This window comes from Bubalus bubalis, chromosome 1 (assembly GCF_019923935.1).
Source record: "Bubalus bubalis isolate 160015118507 breed Murrah chromosome 1, NDDB_SH_1, whole genome shotgun sequence".
Lineage (NCBI taxonomy): Eukaryota > Metazoa > Chordata > Mammalia > Artiodactyla > Bovidae > Bubalus > Bubalus bubalis.
Genome location: NC_059157.1, coordinates 165,169,176 through 165,189,705, shown reverse-complemented (window position 1 = coordinate 165,189,705; position 20,530 = coordinate 165,169,176). Strand labels below are relative to the sequence as shown.

The 20,530-nt window shown below is 37.6% G+C and overlaps 1 non-coding gene across 1 annotated transcript; it reads left to right on the top strand.

Annotated features, from left to right (window-relative positions):
- Positions 1-1,186: 1,186 nt before the first annotated feature.
- Positions 1,187-1,321, top strand: LOC112587429. Its single transcript, XR_003111921.1, has one exon. It is a non-coding gene; the product is annotated as a small nucleolar RNA SNORA70 (small nucleolar RNA).
- Positions 1,322-20,530: the final 19,209 nt, after the last annotated feature.

Sequence of the window (20,530 nt, the reverse complement as noted above, 5' to 3'; positions counted from 1 at the left end):
TTCAACTTTTAATGATCCTATAGCAAGCAAGACTGAAGAGCAATGTAATATCCTAATTTACAAATCATACTTTCACAGAATTAGCCCATATTTTATTGCATTTTCTTTGTATTTTAATATAAGAAGGTACTATTGGATAAAGGCTTTCATTGCTATTATAGCTTCTTCATATTTTGAGCATATGTTGATATATTTGTATTATAGGCACCTATAATTTATATTTATATAAGTAACATTATAAATGCAATATACATTATATATATAAAGCAACTACCAACTGTTAGTTGATAACTTATTATTCTAAGTCATTTCTCAAAGCATTTTATGAACTTGACTGTTCAATTAAGGAGAATATTTGATGGAAATGGGGACCCTTCTGAGGAATAAAATGGAAAGGAGAAACTTTGTCGGCCAAGAATTTTATAAAACATGAAGCAAAGAAATGCAGTCACAAATTTCTTTGGTTTGTTGAAAAAGAAGGAAGGAAGAAAAATATGTCATTAAACTAAATCTTTGCAAGCAAAGCAAATCTTTAAAAAAAATAAGCAAATGAGTTCTATGGTTGACAGTCTGTAGCATGACTAGGTAATTATGGGGAAAATGCAATTGCATGTGTAACTTTATGCACACCAAAATCTCCTCTTCAAAAATTCAGCCCTCATATTTTAAATCAACAAATAGTTTTTGGCATATGGTATGTTACACAAATGCTTCCTAGCAAAACTGGTTCGATAATAATTTTGGTGAAAGAGCATGCCTAGAAATAGCTATTGAAAATTGTTTCATGCTACCTTTTGAAGATACCATGTAATTCTGATGTCTGATTAAGAGTGTAAAAACATTGTATCAGTTCATTTTTCTCAGCACATCCTCAAGAGAGATCCATTTATAAAATTATATATTCATATCTGTGGAAGTCTCTATGGCTGGATGGCATCACTGACTCGATGGACGTGAGTCTGAGTGAATTCCGGGAGTTGGTGATGGACAGGGAGTCCTGGCGTGCTGCGATTCATGGGGTCACAAAGAGTCGGACACGACTGAGCGACTGATCTGATCTGATCTTAAAATGAGCTATGCAAAATTACTAAGGAAAATACACAGGTCTTTATAACCAAGTCATTTGAGATGAGGAAACTCAACCAAATCAAATGACAATATATTGACAACAAAAAACAAACAAGACTTATAACTAGTTGAGCCAACTGTGCTCTTCTCCCCAAGCAGGCTCAGTGTGCAACGACTGCAAACAGCAGCCTCCTCGGTAGTGTAGGCAGCCTGCTGCCCGTACAGGTTGCCTTAAGGGACCTTGGAGACAACTCTTTTCAGTGGACATTCATGACTAATCGGCTGTCCCCAACTAAGGCTCCAGACAAGTATGTGTGGTACCTTTAGGAAGCCCCAGGGCACAGTGGCCAAGGGCCATACTGACCAAATCATAAAGTTCATCCACACCAAGCTGCAGAACAAGGAGCATGAGACTGAGGCCCTCCGGGGCCAACTTCAAGTTCCCTGGCCACCAGAAGGTCCACATCTCCAAGAACTGGGGATTTACCAAGTTTAATGTGGGTGAATTTGAAAACATGGTGGCAGAAAAACAGTTCATACTGGATGGCTGTGGGATCAAACATATCCCTAATCATGGCCCTCAGGACTCATAAGAGCCTTGGCACTGTCTCCTTCTTAATCATGCCCACCAATGAATCCTACTTTCCTGTCAAAAAACCCCCAAAAACCAAGAAACAGAAGCAATGTCAATAACTTTCTTAGCATATGATGAGATTGGATATAATATTTAAATTACTGAATATTTTAAATTGCACCACACAAGGTCCAAGTCTACTAACAAATCTGTAGGTTAAATATCAGATGTAATAGTTCCTGAATGAACCATTGATAAGTCTGGTGCATGAGTTCTCAGTATTTGACAATACCAGAATGATCTAAATTAAGAATATCTGCATTTACAGATCTTTGTATCTATTAATTATTCACAATAATAAAAAAGTATATTTCTAACTTATCCCCAACATTTCAGTAGTGCCTCTTGCCATGGTATATAAATACCACCTTTAGACACTGAGGCATAAGCTCTTTCCTATGGAGCTGTAATCTGCATGACTTATATTTTGCTACCTCTATCACAATGGATAAGTGAAATATTGAAAGTGCCTACCCTTAAAAACAATGGTATATACATTTTATTTTTAGATTTTTTTAATGCCTTTTACCTATGACTTTGAATTATAAAAACCTTCAAAAATTCACTATTACGTTCATCCCATAAAGAAGTAGACTCTTTCAACATATAAGCACTTGCTTTACACAAATGTTTTGATCATTTCTCCTCAAAACAAAAACATAAACAAATGAATACAAAACCATATACACACTCCAAAAAATAAAGATAATAAGTCCTTATTCTTTTAAGGTTCTAACATCTGAGATCTTGAGCAATTTTAACCTCTGATGAGCTTAAGTCAATGAAGGGCAATGAATAAAGGGCTGGTGACCTATTTATCAATTTATTGGGCAAACAGTTCTTCCAGAGCATCAGCCCAGCTCCGTGTTTTCATGTAAGTCAGATTAGCATCCTGGCTGTTACTGTGTCATCTATGAGAGGGGAAGATGACCTTAGTTCTCTGTAAGGCCACCCATTGTTTGAATATTCAGTGACACTAAATGTTGGATATGGATGAAGGTTGTAGAAAAGGTCTTCCTTATACAAATATAAATATTTAGAGGTTTCTAGAGGAATAAAGCAAAAAACATAACTGCCATAACTCAGGTTCAATTAATTGAATTATGTGGTCATCCTACCACACAAAGAAAATCAGAACTCTCAGAAGCCTAGTGGCTGCAGAAAATAGAGGCAGCAATTTGAATCGTTTGTTTCCCCTAAGCCTCAAGCTGTTCTCAAATTGGCAATTTTGCCTAAACTAGGCATTTATTTGATTGATTTTTTTTTTCTTTCTGTCCTGAATGAATCATGACAGTTTTTATCTGTGTCAGCATACCAACTCAGTCACAGAAACAGGAGGTGGGAGATTCCAATCCTGGGTGATTACAGTTCATGGGCCTCCAGTATGCAAAACATTTAGTGAGATTCAAAGAATGAGCAGAAATACAGATAGTGTGCTTTATTTTCAGATCGTTCTTGATTCAGTTCTTAAGACCATCTTTCAGGTAGGATCTTTTTCTTTTCCCCCCAATGGAGGGAAAAAAATCTTTACAGTGTTTTAAATAAAAATAAAATGAACGCAAAACAAAATAACAAAAAACCTTACATGACTGCTTCTGAGTAAAAAAAAGAAAATTCCCCTTTGGAACAGAGAGCAGCTGTGAAGACATCTGTGGGCTAAACAGAGTCCTAAAAGAACAATTGCGCATACATCTGTGGAGATAAAATAAGTGATGGATAAAATGTGAATCAAGAGCTCACATTCTGTAGATACTATTATGCATGTATAAGAATAAAACGAGACTCATAAAACATCCTTTTTTACTTCATCATCGACTACGGTGAATTAAAATGTGACCATAAAAGAGTAAAATAAGTACTGGATTACGAAAGGTCAGCTGGAGGGGCATCAAACTGTTTGGTCTTTGTTTTTTTCAGAGTAGACCTAAGGGCACGTATACCTTCTCTCAGTGAATCCCATACATTTTCATTTGACCATCTGTACGGAGAGAAATTTCAGTAGTATCCAGCATACCACTTGTGTCTTATGCAAATATGCTCTCATTCCTCAAAAACCTAGAATATTTTTCTAAGTCTTTGCAATGCAGTTATGTGAAATTTGAAGTGGACTGCAAATAATTAAATATAGTTAAGACACTGAGAAAATTAAATGTTTTGTAAAATCACTTAAGAAATATACTTTTAGATGTCATCAATTTCTACCTTACTTTCCAAATATATTAATAATTTCAAGTCCAGAGCAGCAAAGTGACTTGACCAAAAACACATGGATAGTGGCAGGACTCGGATAAGAATGACAGAGGGACACGAGATGTCCTGGCTTTCAACCTAAGGTGCTTTATACTCAGCTATCTTGGAATTATTTTACACATTTTGTTAAATAGCATTTGGTCTCTGGACATAATTTAAAACCCATTAGATTATAAACACCCTGCAATGGAGCATGCCCTTGTTACTCAGTTGTACCAACCCTTAATATTCCGATAACTTATTATGTTATTTTAATTGTTCCAGATCATATGAAAGGATGGAGTCTTTCCTGGAATGTTTAGTGTACTTTCAAACTTCTCTTGCCAAAAACTAGCCAATATACCATACGAAGAACATAAATCAATCATAATTATACTTATGCATGAGGTTAGAAAATCTTTCTATAAACCATTAGCAAGTCAAACTGAGCAGGATATTATATGAATAGCATAACTAAGGAGGTTTTATTCCAGGAATTTAGGGGTATTTACTCTAAATGAAAAAAATGATGCAGTCTTTATTAGAGGAAGGTGATAAATTTAATCAATATTTCTTTACAAAACTATTCCAAAATCAGAAATCAAAAATACTTCTTTCACATGATAAAGACTATCATAAAACAATAGCATATTTTGTAATTGTTAAATTCTGGAGTCATTTCTGCTATTAAACACAAATATTCTAGTTAATTGCTATAAAATACAATCACTTTATAGCTATAATTAAAAGGAAGAGACAAATCTAGTACTATACTTATACATCGTATGCTTTTTACTTGGAAAGTCCAAACTAGTCAGCTGAATCAATTGAAATATTACAAGCTATAGCATATTAAGTAAAAGCGACAGTCACAAAAATAATCCAAGAATTAACTGCTCAATAACAATCTGGAATCTGTCAGAGAGAAAGAAAACTTTTCAAAATAGCAATTGAAAGTGTAACTTACAGAGAGAAAAATAAATAATTTCAATATTGATTTAAACATAGAAAATTAAAAGCTTCACTAAGAGTATATGAAGGCTCAGATATATATAGAGTCTTATTATGGTCCTAGATTAAAGGACTTAACATAAAGAGATACATTCCCCAGAGGTAATCTATGAATTTGTGTAAGTCATCCAATATTCCAAAGGGAGTTTTCTTCAGAATTTTGCAAAATGATTTTAAGTAAATTTGGAGAATAATAACAGAAAATATAAGAATTGCAAAAACATTATTGGAAGGATAATTTGAGAGCCTAGTTGTATAAAATATTAACTTACATTCTAAAGATATAGTAATTAAAACAGTATGATACTGACATAAGCATCAATGTAAAAAGATAGAAAATTCAGAAACATGCCCAAGGACATGTGTTAAGTACACGATAATAGAAATATCTCAAATCACTTAGAAAAGTAATAGAATTTTAAATAAATGGCATTATATAGCTTATTACAGTGCATAATAAAATAAATCCCTGATGAATTAAAAAATAAAGTAAAAAATGTGCTCTTAATAGTACTACGATAAAAAGAAAAACTAGGTCAGTAGAGATTGTCATACTGAAGTATGTCAGACAGAGAAGGAGAAATATTGTATGACATTCTTTACATGTGGAATCTGAAAAGAAATGCTACAAATGAAGCTACTTACAAGACAGAAAGAGACTCATAGAGAATGAACTTATGGTTGCTGGGAGGAAGTATGGGGGAAAAGGGTAGTTAGGGAATTTGAGATGGACATGTAAAGTGGTGATTTAGTAGCTAAGTTGTGCCCAATTCTTGTGACCCCATGGACTATAGCCCACTAGGCTCCTCTGTCCATAGAATTTTCCAGGCAAGAGTACTGGAGTGGGGTGCCATTTTCTCCTCATGGGATCTTCCCAATCCAGGGATCAAACCTGGGTCTCCTGCATTGCAGGCAGACCCTTCACCCCTGAGGCACCAGGGAAGCCTGGACGTGTACACACTGTTGTATTTAAAATGGATAACCGACAATGACTTACTGTATAGCACATGGAATTCTGCTCAACTGTTATGTGGCAGACTGGATGTTAGGGGAGTTTGGGGGAGAATGGATACACATGTATGTATGTATGTGTGTGTATATATATATATATAGCTGAGTCTCTTTGCTGTTTACCTGAAACTGTTAAAACATTGTTAATTGGCTATATGCCAATATAAAATAAAAAATTAAAAATAAAATTTAAAATTTTTAAAATAGGCCAGGAATTATATAAACTTGGATTATGAATGCTTTTCTACATATACTATGAAAAGTAGAACTATTAAGGCAAAAATTAATAGATTTGTCCTCTTCTCATCACTATACTACAAGCTCCTCAGCTAAGATCTCCCTATGGGTTTGTTTGATGCTGCTGAAACCCTCAAGGCAGACAAATACCTAAGGACTTGGGAGAAAATAAAGTGAGAGAAGTGTTCAGAAAAAGAAATGGGAAATTTCCAGTAAAAATATTTCTTAAATTGCTATGCCTATAAAATTCAAAGGCAATATAAAATCACAGTTAACTAGTATACTAATTACAATGATAATTTACTATATGAAAGAATCCTTGATATCACTACTTTACTTCTACACAATGTGTTTCAGTCATATCAGTATTTAGGATTTAGACAATCAGTAATTTCATTCAACTGCATTATAAATGAAACTGAGTTTTTAAAATGATCTGTAAACCTAACCACTCTGCTAAACATATGGGTCTGTGGGAAAATACGCTTTATTTCCAAGTGTGACTGATTTTTAAATGGACCTCGGAAATATAACCTATTAGCAAAGCATGAAATACTCATATTTTATGCATATATGTCTACACATGCATACACATATATATGTTACTATATAAGTTATTGGAGAAGGCAATGGCACCCCACTCCAGTACTCTTGCCTGGAAAATCCCATGGACAGAGGAGCCTGGTGGGCTGTAGTCCATAGGGTCGCCGGGAGTCAGACACAGCTGAGTGACTTCACTTTCACTTTTCACTTTCATGCATTGGAGAAGGAAATGGCAACCCACTCTGGTGTTCTTGCCTGGAGAATCCTAGGGACGGGGGAGCCTGGTGGGCTGCCGTCTACGGGGTCGCACAGAGTCGGACACGACTGAAGCGACTTAGCAGCAGCAGCATGTAAGTTATTTATGTGTTAATATGTTACTATATTTTTTGAAGGCTTTTCTCTTTTTGTTTTAGGAATGTCATTCCATATAAAAACAATAGAAATATAATAGTATTAAGAAGAAACTTACAATTGAATATTCAAGTGGAAAATCTGCACGCATTATCATTTACCATAATTTTAAATGGTAAATTAACTGATTGCAAAAAACCCCAAAATGTTCTTTCTAAATCCCTCTGCTGTCTTAACTCTTGGAGTATTATAGGCAGAAATCCTACCTAGTGTTATTTATAAGTATCAAATTAAAACTGAATATGTACAGAAAATCCATTAGTTTAAAGGTCAACTTAATATCTTTAACTATTCCCACCTTGACAAAAGGACAAAATGAAGATTCTGTAAAGATACTGAAGTATCCAATTCTGAGACCATTCAGTCAGTTGCCAATAAAGATATCTGGTGCTAGATTGGTCCCAGGACCAACAAAAAAGATATAGTTAAATCCAAACCAACCATCTGATAAGGGGCAACTTAATGTCTAAAATACTTGTGGAAAACCAGTCAAAATATACTTGCCAGCTTAATTCAGAGGATAGTAGGGATTAAGCAATTAACTTGGTTATAAGTTTTATATATATATACTTTTTATATACTTATATATATATACACATATATATATACAACACATAACTCACATGTACCAGGCAGCGTAGTGGTAAGGAATCCTCCTGCCATGCAGGAGACCCAGGAGATGTAGTTTCTATCCCAGGGTCAGGAAGATCCCCTGGAAAAGGAAATTGCAATATACTTCAGTATTTCTGCCTGGAAAGTTCAATGGACAGAGGAGCCCTGGTAGACTACAGTCAATGGGGTTGCGAAGAATAGGACATAACTGAGCACATGCACACACACACACACACAATACATAATTCAAACAGAATATACTATGATCACATCACAATGACCAGTTTAATGTAAGACATATAAAGTATAATGTGAAGTCAAGTGGGCCTTAGGAAGCATCACTATGAACAAAGCTAGTGGAGGTGATGGAATTCCAGTTGAGCTATTTCAAATCCTGAAAGATGATGCTGTGAAAGTGCTGCACTCAATATGCCAGCAAATTTGGGAAACTAAGCAGTGGCCACAGGACTTGAAAAGGTCAGTTTTCATTCCAATCCCAAAGAAAGGCAATGCAGAAGAATGCTCAAACTACCGCACAATTGCACTCATCTCACACGCTAGCAAAGTAATGTTCAAAATTCTCCAAGCCAGGCTTCAACCATACATGAACCGTGAACTTCCAGATGTTCAAGCTGGTTTTAGAAAAGGCAGAGGAACCAGAGATCAAATTGTCAACATCTGCTGGATCATCAAATAAGCAAAAGTCCAGAAGAACATCTATTTCTGCTTTACTAACTATGCCAAAGCCTTTGACTGTGTGGATCACAATAAACTGTGGAAAATTCTGAAAGAGATGGGAATACCAGACCACCTGACCTGTCTCCTGACAAATCTGTATGCAGGTCAAGAAGCAACAGTCAGAATTGGATATGGAACAACAGACTGGTTCCAAATAGGAAAAGGAGTACGTCAAGGCTGTGTATTGTCACCCTGCTTATTTAACTTATATGCAGAGCACATCATGAGAAACGCTGGGCTGGATGAAGAACAAGCTGGAATCAAGATATTGAGAAATATCAATAACCTCAGATATGCAGATGACACCACCATTATGGTAGAACGCAAAGAACTAAAGAGCCTCTTGATGACGGTGAAAGAGGAGAGTGAAAAAGTTGGCTTAAAGCTCAACATTCAGAAAACGAAGATCATGGCATCTAGTCCCATTACTTCATGGCAAATAGATGGGGAAACATGTAAACAGTTAGAGACTTTATTTTGGGGGACTCTGAAATCACTGCAGATGGTGACTGCAGCCATGAAATAAAAGGATGCTTACTCCTTAGAAGAAAAGTTATGACCAACCTAGACAGCATATTAAAAAGCAGAGACAATACTTTGCCAACAAAAGTCCATCTAGTCAAGGCTATGGTTTTTCCAGTAGTCATGTATGGATGTGAGAGTTGGACTATAAAAAAGCTGAGCACTGAAGAATTGATGCTTTTGAACTGTGGTGTTGGAGAAGACTCTTGAGAGTCACTTGGACAGCAAGAAGATCCAATTAGTCCATTCTAAGGGAAATCAGTCCTGAATGTTCATTGGAAGGACTGATGTTGAAGCTGAAACTCCAATACTTTGGCCATCTGATGCGAAGAGCTGACTCATTTGAAAAGACCCTAATGCTGGGAAAGATTGAAGGCGGGAGGAGAAGGGGATACTAGAGGATGAGATGGTTGGATGGCATCACCAACTCAATGGACATGAGTTTGAGTAAACTCCGGGTGTTGGTGATGGACAGGGAGGCCTCCGTGCTGCAGTTCATGGGGTCGCAGAGTCCGATACAACGGAGCGACTGAACTGAACTGATAAAGTTTAAACAGTTGAATTTTGAAAATATTTGGAAATTGTAACTCTTTTTTTCCATTAAATTTTCTTTCCTTTTAGCCCAAATATCTATAATTGGTATCCTATGGCTGTCCCACCATTGCATTTTGGGAGCATATAGGTTGGTGTATGAATTTCTCAGGTTCAAAAATGAAGCTGGATTGTTTCTCAAGATGGATTATATTCCCCAGAGTCTCATGCATATTAATTTAGAAAATTTGGGTGATGAGATTTGGGACTTTTGAGTTTATGAAATTTAGGTGAGCTTTTTGGAGTTGAATTGATACTGTCATGAGTTGAGACCTTCAGAGGATGAATGAATCTTGCTTGTGCGACGGACATTAATCTGGAGGTCAGTGGTGGAATGTTGTAGGCAATAACAGAATAATATTCTATGAAAAATGACCCTGTCCTAACCCACAGAACCTGAGACTACGTTAGATTACATAACAAAGGGGAATTGATACTGCAAATTTAATTAAGGTTGCTATAATCAGCTGATCTTGAAAGGCATCCCAATGTTAATACAAGGGTCTCTAGAAGTGAAATAGAGAGGCAGAAGAGAGAGAACCAGTGATATGGAAGTGTGAAAAGGATTTAGTGTAGTGTTGCTGGTTTGGAGATGGAGAAAAGAGGCCAAAAGCCAAGGAACATGAGTGGCCTCTAGAATCTGGAAGGAATAAGAAAAAATTTGCCCCCCGTGCCTCCAAGAAGAAACATAACACTGCCAACCTCTTGATTTTAGCTCAGTAAAAATCATGTCTGGACGACTTCTAGAACTTTAAAATAATGGACTTCTGTGGTTTTAAGACACTAATTTTGTGATAATTCTTTATAGCAACAATAAGTAACTAATGCAGATTTAGATATATTTAAAAGATTTAGTGTTTCCAGTAGTCATGGTTGGATGTGAGAGTTGGATCATAAAGAAGATTACTCAATCTGCTTTCAAATTGCAGTCTGGAGAAGACTCTTTAGAGTACCTTGGATAACAGAGAGGTCAAACCAGTCAATCCTGAAGGAAATCAACCCTGAATATTCATTGGAAGGACTGATGATGAAGCTAAAGCTCCAATACTTTGGCCACCTGATGTGAAGAGCCAATTCATTGGAAAGACCTGATGCTGGGAAAGATTGAAGGCAAAAGAAGAAGAGGGTGACAGAGAATAAGCTGATTGGATAGCATCACTGGCTTGATGAACGTGAGTTTGAGCAAACTCTGAGAGACAATGAGGGATAAGGAGGCCTGGTGTGCTGCAGTCCATGGAGGTGCAGAGTCAGACATGACTCAGTGACTGAACAACAACAAAAAAAGAGTTACTGTATCTTAGACACATGCTAGCTCTAGAGATTAGATTTTAGAAGGGCTTCATTGCTTCACTTGCAACAGAAAGTGGTTTGTAACTTTACATGGAATTTGGGGGCATAATTATTTTTATTATTGGATTGTGATAGATTTTCAACGTTTACATTTAAAATAAAGTATAAATTAATTTGCAACATATCCCTAAAAAGTCAACATTTCTACTTAGCCTTGACTTTCCTGGGTGCAAGAATTTTGAGTTTCATCATTCATTTATTCAGCAAATATTTACCAGGCACTTATACTGGGATTTGAAAATAGTATTGAATAATACTCTTTGACCTCATTGATCTTATATTCTAATGATGGAAGAAAGATAATAAACCAATAATTGAGTAAATAAGAAAGTTATTGCATGTTCATAGTGTTAAAATACTATAATATGACTGCAGTGTGAAATGGATGGTTAAGGAAGACCTCTGATAAGTGACACTGAAACTGAGATTCGAATGACAAGAAGAAGCCAAGGATGTGAGGACCTGCATAAAATCATTATAAGACAGAGAAAATAGCTAGTGGAAAGGTCTTTAGTTAGAGTTCCAAAGCCAAGAGAAGAAGGGGAGCGATATTAACTGGGTCAAATATTCTTGGGAATTACAGAAAGATCATGGCAAGGAACTATTGGATTTGGCAAGGTGATGCCTGATATAAGAAGGTCTTATTAGAGTGAGCAGAGAGAGCAGAGAGCAGAGATGGAGTGAGCAGAGAGGAGATGCTAAGGAGGGGAAGAAGTGGAGACATGAACTATAGATAATTTTTTCAATAAATTTTGCTATAAAACAGACAGAGAAATCAGACAATAACTGCAGGGTTGATTGACATCAAGCAAACTTTTTTTTAAAGGAAATTCTAAAGTATCCTATATATTGATGGAATGATTGGTGGAAGAGAGAAAGCATGCAGAAGGATGTGGGGATAGTCAGAACAAAGTCCTTGAGCTGGCAAAGGAGAGTGGGTTTGAAACCCATGTGGAAAATTTGCTATTTGAAAGAAGCAGACAGAACACACTCATCTGAATTATGACAAAGGAAGGTTGAGGAAAGATGTAGAATTTAACACATTAGTTGGCTTCCCTGGTGGCTCAGATGGTAAAGAATCTGCCTGCAACGCAGGAGACCTGGGTTTGATCCCTGGGTTGGGAAGATCCCCTGGAGAAGGGAATGGCTACCCATTCCAAGTATTCTTACCTGTAAAATTCCATGGACAGAGGAGACTGTCCATCTACGGAATGGAGAGACTATAGCCCATGGGATCACAAAGAGTCAGACATAACTGAGTGACTAACACTGGGAATTCCTTTAGTAGGAAGATAAGTTCACTGTCCATTTTCTTCCATTTTTCTCAAGCATATGAAATATATTTATATTCGTTGCAGAAGATTTGAGAAGAGAAGATAACTTGAAAAGGTTGATGCCTTTTGGTGACTCACCTGTTTCAGGCATGGATCTTTAATGTGTTTGAATGGTTCTCTTTTCTCAAACCTCATAAGGACAAAAAGATTTGTTATGAATAGATCATTTATGCAATTATTATCCCTCCCTCTCTCTCTCTGCACACACTCGCATGCTTTGTATGAACAAATATGAAATAGATTCAGTGAACACAGTAGCACTTTGACAATGTGAGGGAGGTTATCAGCCACATTAACAGAGAGAGCCTCTTCTTAATTGGGGCCCAAACTTAAAATAGCTCTTTAGCTTGGGCATAACCCTTCCTGTGCAACATCATTAACACCCAGGCAATTATGGATTCAGACACTGAGTTTGAATCATTTCACAAGACACTATGAAAATGCAGAATAATTAAATTATCCATTGCTCACACTAGTGGCCAATAATCAACAAAGAACTTTTGTGTCCTCTATTTGAAAATGGGCCATTTTTTTTTATCCCCAAGTGTCGTGAGGGAGATCTTCAGAGAAATTTGAAAAAAAAAAAATGTTAAAAAGGGTATTCTGTATAATTCCCATGTCCTCTTCTTGCCACTATGAAGACAGTAAGAGTAGCATAAGTGTTCAGTCTTACTGAAAAACCACAGATATATTCTGGGTGGCCTGTTTGTTCTAAATGCATCTCTCTATTCTTTTTCACATTCAAGGATGGATTGCTCAGATTTTTTGCTTCTCCAGATCCTTGGCTCATAAATTATATCTTTCTTGGCTGGAAAGAACCTCATACTATAGCATGTGTAAAATACTCCGTGTGTTAATGAAGCTATAATGATTATTTTCTCAGAGTCATGCAATTTTTCCTGTGTTAATGACTAAAAATATAAAGAGAAATAAATCAGATACTGAGTCTTGAGCCAACTAAGGATAAATGAGTTGAGTAATGGCTGGATTAGCCAAGAACCTAGCTGGGATTAGTATGGAAAAACATGTATTTTGTGTCTTGTACTGAATTTCTAGCACAGGTTTGGAGTAAGAGATGGAAAGTTAGGGTTATAACAGGGCCCTCCTGGGAGGTCTGGCCTGCTGGCATAAGTTCTTTCGAAGGAGGTCACCATTGCCATCATTACCCCTACCATAGGGTGGCCTCAGGCCAAACTACAGGGTGGGAACACAGCTCTATCCATCAGCAGAAAATTGGATTAAAGACTTGCCCACCAGAATAAGGTCTTGCCCACCAGAATAAGACTTAGCTTTCCCCACAGACAGTCCCACCCATCAGGAAGCTTCCATAAGCCTCTCATCCTCATCCATCAGAGGACAGACAGAACAGAACCCACAATCACAGAAAAGTAACCAAACTGATCACATGGAGCACGATCAGAAAAATATCTACTTCTGCTTCATTGACTATGCTAAAGCCTTTGACTGTGTAGATCACAACAAAATGTGGAAAATTCTTAAAGAGACGGGAATACCAGATCACCTTACCTGCCTCTTGAGAAACCTGTATGCAGGTCAGGAAGCAAGAGTTAGAACTGGACATGGAACAACATACTGGTTCCAAATAGGAAAAGGAGTACATCAAGGCTCTATATTGTCACCCTGTTTATTTAACTTATATGCAGAGTACATCACGCAAAACATCACCCTGTTTATTTAACTTATATGCAGAGTACATCACGCAAAACACCAGGCTGGATGAAGCACAAGCTGGAATCAAGATTGCTGGGAGAAATAACAATAACCTCAGATATGCAGATAACACCACTCTTACAACAGAAAGAGAGGAGGAACTAAAGGGCCTATCAATGAAAGTGAAAGAAGAGAGTGAAACAGCTGGCTTAAAATTCAACATTCAAAAAACAAAAATCATGTATCTGGTCTCATCACTTCATGGTAAATAGATGGGGAAACAATGGAAACAGTGACAGACTTTATTTTCTTGGGCTCCAAAATCACTGCAGATGGTGATTACAGTGATGAAATTAAAAGAAACTTGCTCCTTGGGAAAAAAAAAAAAAGCAATGACAAACCTAGACAGCATATTAAAAAGCAGAGACATTACTTTGCCTACAAAGGTCAATATAGTCAAAGCTATGGTTTTTCTAGTTCTCATGTATGTATGTGACTGCTGAACAATAAAAAAGGCTGAGTGCCAATGAATTGATGCCTTTGAACTGTGGTGCTAGAGAAGACTCTTGAGAGTCCCTTGGACTGAAAGATCAAACCAGTCAATCCTAAAGGAAATCAACCCTGGAAATAAATTACAAGGATAACTGATGCTAAAACTGAAGCTCCAATACTTTGGTCAACTGATATAAAGAGCCAACTCATTTGAAAAGACCCTGATGCTGGGAAAGATTGAAGGCAAGGAGGAGAAGGGTCTCCTTCCATGAGATGGTTAGATGGTATCACTGACTCGACAGACGTGAGTTTGCGCAAACTCCAGGAGATGGTGAAGGACAGGGAAGCCTGGCATGCTACAGGCCATGGGGTAACAAAGAGTCGGACATTGCCAAGTGACTGAACAACAAGAATATTGTGGTAAAATATGCATAAATTAACTTACATTAAAGTCAGCATCAAAGACAAAATGGCAGAACCCTGGTCAATCATTTAAGCACCAGACTTCAGATCTTTCTCATTCTGTGTCTTCTAATGGCCTGTCTTGGGAAAAGCTTGGAAAGATGGTCCATGACAGGCCAGGCATGTGGAGACAAGAGCTAGAAACAAAATTAGATTCATGCTTTTATGTAATAACCCACTAGCCACTTCAGCCTGCCATGAATCAGAGCATTAGTATAAGGAGAGGGTGGAAAGTTTCATTTTACTAAAAAGATGATGAAAAATCAAAGCAACGTGTCAGTCCAAACAAGCATTAGGAAAAGAATAATTATTGCAAATGTCAGGAACCTTGGTTTGTACTTAATTGAAATGTTACAACTACAGAAAAAAAGGAGTCACTGTAAGGATGACATTTGCTATAAAATTGTTGCTAATAGTTTTTTTCTGAAGCATAAATATATAAACCGAAAGTTTATTTGGTGAGTCTTTGGCTTCTTAAACCCATATAAATGGCATGGCTGCAATGCCTCAGCAAAGAAAGAGATGCTTTGAACACTAAAGATTATTGGTGATATTTCTGGTAGTTTAATTAAGAAGGCTGTTGCTGCTTGTGTTAATAAATTGGCACAATTTCAATTCAGAATGACAGTGCGCAAGGGAAGACCTCTTTCTTTCTCTGTCCTCTTTCCCTTTTTTATATAAGATATGGCATATAACACACAGGAAAATGCTTGATGTCATTCCTGTGAGAAGCAAACATAGAAATTTAAAATTTCAAACCCATTTCTTAGAGAAATGGAGCAGATTGAAATGACCTCTCTCAACAGATTGTGTCAGAGGAAAAGGGAAAGAGGCCATTCCTCTAAGACAGCAAAATCGCATGAAGTGACAGAACCTGATGCCTTAAACAGTTTATGTACATCAGCAACAAACTGAACTAGTAGAGGCATTTGTGCAGATCACATAAACCAGTGGGGAATCAAATTAATCAAGTCAATCAAATTAGCATGTTAATTTCAATAACCAAGACATAGGGTAAAGAAAAATGTTTCAAAAGGAAGACTCAATCCAACCACAAGTTGACAATACAATATTATGTGTGTCACAACAGAAGATCCCATGTGCCGCAACAAAGACCCGAATTAGCCAAATAAATAAATATGAAAAAAATGAAATCGAATGTTTTGATAATCCATTGCTGGCTTTATTGTAAGAGCTTTTATGCGGGTCTATGAAAGCATTCCTGGATTACTAGCGAATAAAATTCTGTCTTCCTGGAATGGTGCTGTCTCCTGTTCTCTCCTTTGGAGGCTTGAATCCTGTCGTGGGTTCACACATTGTAATAAAATCATTAAGGCATCCTCAGTTCAGTTCAGGAGCTCAGTTGTGTCCAACTCATGGACTGCAGCATGCCAGGGCTTCCCAGTCCATCACCAATTCCTGGAGCTTGCTCAAATTCATGTTCATCAAGTCAGTGATACCATCCTCTGTTGTTTCCTTCTCCTCCTGCCTTCAATCTTCCCCAGCATCAGGGTCTTTTCTAAGGAGTCAGTTCTTCACATCAGGTGTCCAAAGTATTGGAGCTTCAGCGTCAGCACCAGTCCTTCCAATGAATATTCAGGACTGATTTCCTTTAGGATTGACTGGTTGAATCTCCTTGCAGTCCAAGGGACTCTCAAGAGTCTTCTCCAATACCACAGTTCAAAAGTATCAGAGTTCACAGCAAAGTTCCTGAGATTCTTGCATTTCTAGTTGACATAAAATGCCATTTTTCACTTCCATAAGAATAGTGCTTATATTGGAGAAGGAAATGGCAACCCACTCCAGTGTTCTTCCCTGGAGAATCCCAGGGACAGGGGAGCCTGGTGGTCTGTTGTCTCTGGGGTCGCGCAGAGTCGGACACGACTGAAGTAACTTAGCAGTGCTTATATTATATCCATCATGACTGAAATCTGGCTAATTTGACTTGAAATTTACTGCAAAATCAAAAATACTAGAACTGAACAGAAACTCAAAATCAATTTAGTCCAAAGACATACAGAAAAGAAAATTGAGGCTCAGAAAAATGGAAAGGGTTACCAGGTAGCCATAGGGATTTAGCATAAAGTTAAACATCTCTTACTCAGAGTTCTTATATTCTTCAGTGATGCACACAAAAGCCTTTTCATTGGAGTAGGGTGTTGATCAAAAGCAGTCGCTATAATCATTTTTCAAAAATGGAAATAATCACTTAAAGTTAAATTTATTAAATTTAGTAATAAAAATGCTTAAAACTCACATACACTTTATTTTTAAGATTCAAATTTATAAAAATATACAATGTTGGAATTAATGAAATGTAGTAGTCTCAAATATTAAACAGATAAATAGTGTTATCTGTTTTTCCTTTTCCTTTCCGTTCTTACTTTCCCCCTTTTTTCATTGTCTTCACTGCCTCCTCCTCCACCTTTTCCTTCTGCTGTTCTTACTTCAGTTTTTCTGTTGGTACTGAGGTGGCTTTTAAATGTCCATAAATTCCTCGACACTTTTTCTTTATAAATGTGGAGCCTATTTTCCAGTGATATAGACTTGGTTACTCTATTTCAATGAATAAAAAAGTGTGGGGGATGTAACTTATGTAACTTGTGACACCCGGTCATAATTCTTGGATCATTTGCTTTGGAAGAAGCCAGTTACCACGTTGAAATATGCTCAAGCAGCCCTCTGGAAAGACCTATGCGGTGAGGACCTGAGGCCTCCTGCCATTAGCCATGTGAATGAGCTGTCTTGGAAATGAATATTAAGGCTCCCAGTCAGGCCACCACCTTTCCCAGTGGCTTAGTGGTAAAGAATGCCCTGCAGTGCAGAAGATGCAGGAAGATCTCTGGGTCACAAAGATCTCCTGGAGGAGGGGATGGCAACCCATTCCAGTATACTTGCTGGGAAAATCCCGTGGACTGAGGAGCCTGGTGGGCTATATTCCATAGGGTCACAGTCAGATACAACTGATCAACTGAGCATGTGCGCACAGGCCATCGGAGGTCCACAAGCCCATCTGGCTGAAACTAGAAGGTAAACTCTCTCCTGCATTTCAGACAGATTCTTTATTGTCTGAGCCACCAGAGAAACCCCCTAGAAGAGTTTACTTTCTAATAACTCAGATCATTGACTGTTTTCTTCAATGACTGCAACTTCTTGAGAGTTTCTGAGCTGGACCCACCCAGAAGAGCTGTTCATGATATCCTTATCTACAGAAACAATAGATAACATGTATTTGTTCCTTGAACTTCTAAATTTATAGGTAACATTACATAATTGTTGTTGTTGTTCAGTCACCCAGTTGGGTCTGACCCTTTGTGACCCCATGGACTGCAGCATGCCAGGCCTCCCTGTCTCTCACCATCTCTCGGAGTTTGCCTAAGTTCATGCTCATTGCTTTGGTAATGCCATCCAGCCGTCTCATCTTCTGACACCCTATTTCTCCTTCTGCCTTCAATCTTTCTCAGCATCAGGGACTTCTCCAATGAGTCATCTGTTTGCATCAGATGACCAAAATACTGGAGTTTCGGCTTCAGCATCAGTCCTTTCAGTGAATATTCAGGATTGATCTCCCTTAAGATTGACTGGTTTTATCTCCTTGCTGTCCAAGGGACTTTCAGGAGTCTTCTCCAGCACCACAGTTTGAAGGCATCAATTCTTTGGTGTTCTGCCTTCTCTACAGTCCACCTCTCTCAACTGAACGTGACCACTGGGAAGACTATATCCTTGACTGTACAGACCTTTGTTGACAGAATAATGTCTCTGCTTTTCAGCATACTGTCTAGGTTTGTCATCAACAAACATTATGTAATAGGAGATATCTTATATAGATATCCTACTTTTATCATGTCAAATTTTATGATAGGCTTCCTAAAATTAATTTTCTTTAACAAATGTAATTATATAATTATCACATATTTTCTCTACAAAAATAAAGAATTCAAATAAACAAATAGAAACAGGAAAACACTTATAATTGAAGCAGTCCAGATAACAATTACTCACATTTTAGTATAGCTCTTTGAGGATCTTTGCTAGGCATTAAATTAAGCCTAATAAGGCTACCAGGTGGGGCCACAGTAAGAGAGTTAAGAATGTAAACTCTGGAGCCAGGCTGCTTGGATTTGAATCCTGGTCACACCACTAACTAGCTGTGTCACCTTAAATAAGCTATTTAACCTTTTTTTGCTCAGTTTTTACATCATAAAAATAAAGACAATAACTGTGTTATACAAGCCAGGCTTCCAGGCTTATAGTGAGGTTAAGTTAATCGAATTAATATACATAAAAGCAATTGCAAAAGAATTTCATTTGAATCATGGAAATCATTCTATACATTTGTGCTGTTATTATTGTTAGGTTGTCACAGACAATGAATTTTTTCCTATTCCACTGTTGTCTTTTATTTTCATTTTTAGCAGGCTTTGGCACAGTCTCACCACTTCCTCCTTGAAACATCTTCTCTTTTGTCATTAGCTCCAATAACCTTTCAAATGTTTTTATTTAACCAACTGTCCTTAATTACTTTGCTTATTTCTCCTCTTCTCATTCTAAGATCTGGAGTACCCCTATATCTGTCTTTGGATTTTGCATTTTCCTTTCCCAGAATATCTGCCCAAGAGGTCTCTTTTAGTCTGATGGTTTCATTCACCAAGGACCTGAAGAGCCTGGATCCCAACTCTTCATGCAAAAACTTTTCTTTTCCTTTGAAATTAATTAATTTTTATTTTTTGCCACAACCCACAGTGGGTATCTTAGTTACCTAACCAAGGATAAAACCCATGCCCCCTAAATAGAAGCACAGAGCCTTAGCCACTGGACTGCTAGGGAAGTTCCCAACAGTCTTTCTCCTCACTCACTTCATAGTAACGACACTGGCTTCCTTTCTGCTCCCCAAACAGACCAGGCACTTCAGTGCCTTCAAGTCTGTGCAAGTACAATTTCAGATGTCTTCCTCCAGCCCTCTGTAAGGCTTGTTCTCATTCTTTATCTTAGAAAAGGCCTTCCTGACCACCTCAATTTTTTTCCCTTGCAAAATCTCTCAGTTCACCCAAGAGCCAGTGGGAATGCATTGTGCCTTTTTTAAAGCACTTTTTTTTTTTTAAATCTTTTCCCAAACGGCTTTTCCTTGCAAAATGCCTGATGTGACACTAGAAGGGAACCTGCAAGTGGAGGATATCTGAGGGGGCAGTCCAGGACGTAAATACACGCTGGAGAGCAGGGCACAGGTGGGACAGCTGACAGCACAAGGGACATGGATTCCTAGGTAGGGAACAAAGTATGTTTTTCTTCAGGAAGAAGCTATGCCAGAGCACAGGGATCTAGGATCTTTGGTAGGAGGGGGTGAACAGAAAGGTTTCCCCAACTTGGGGTTCATCCACATATCCCAGGGGATAAGAACCAAAAGGGAATGAGGATCTGCCCTTGCAGCCTCCAAGGGACGGGAGGGCGAGAATTAGCCAGATGTACCGCTTCAAGGGAAAACTCTTCTATTTCTCTCTTTTATACAATCTAATTATGCTGCTATGTTTTGCTATGTTATGTTTCATTCACTTTTGTCACACCCAAACATTTTTGAGTACCTTCTATGTGCCAGGCAATATTCTAAGTATATCAG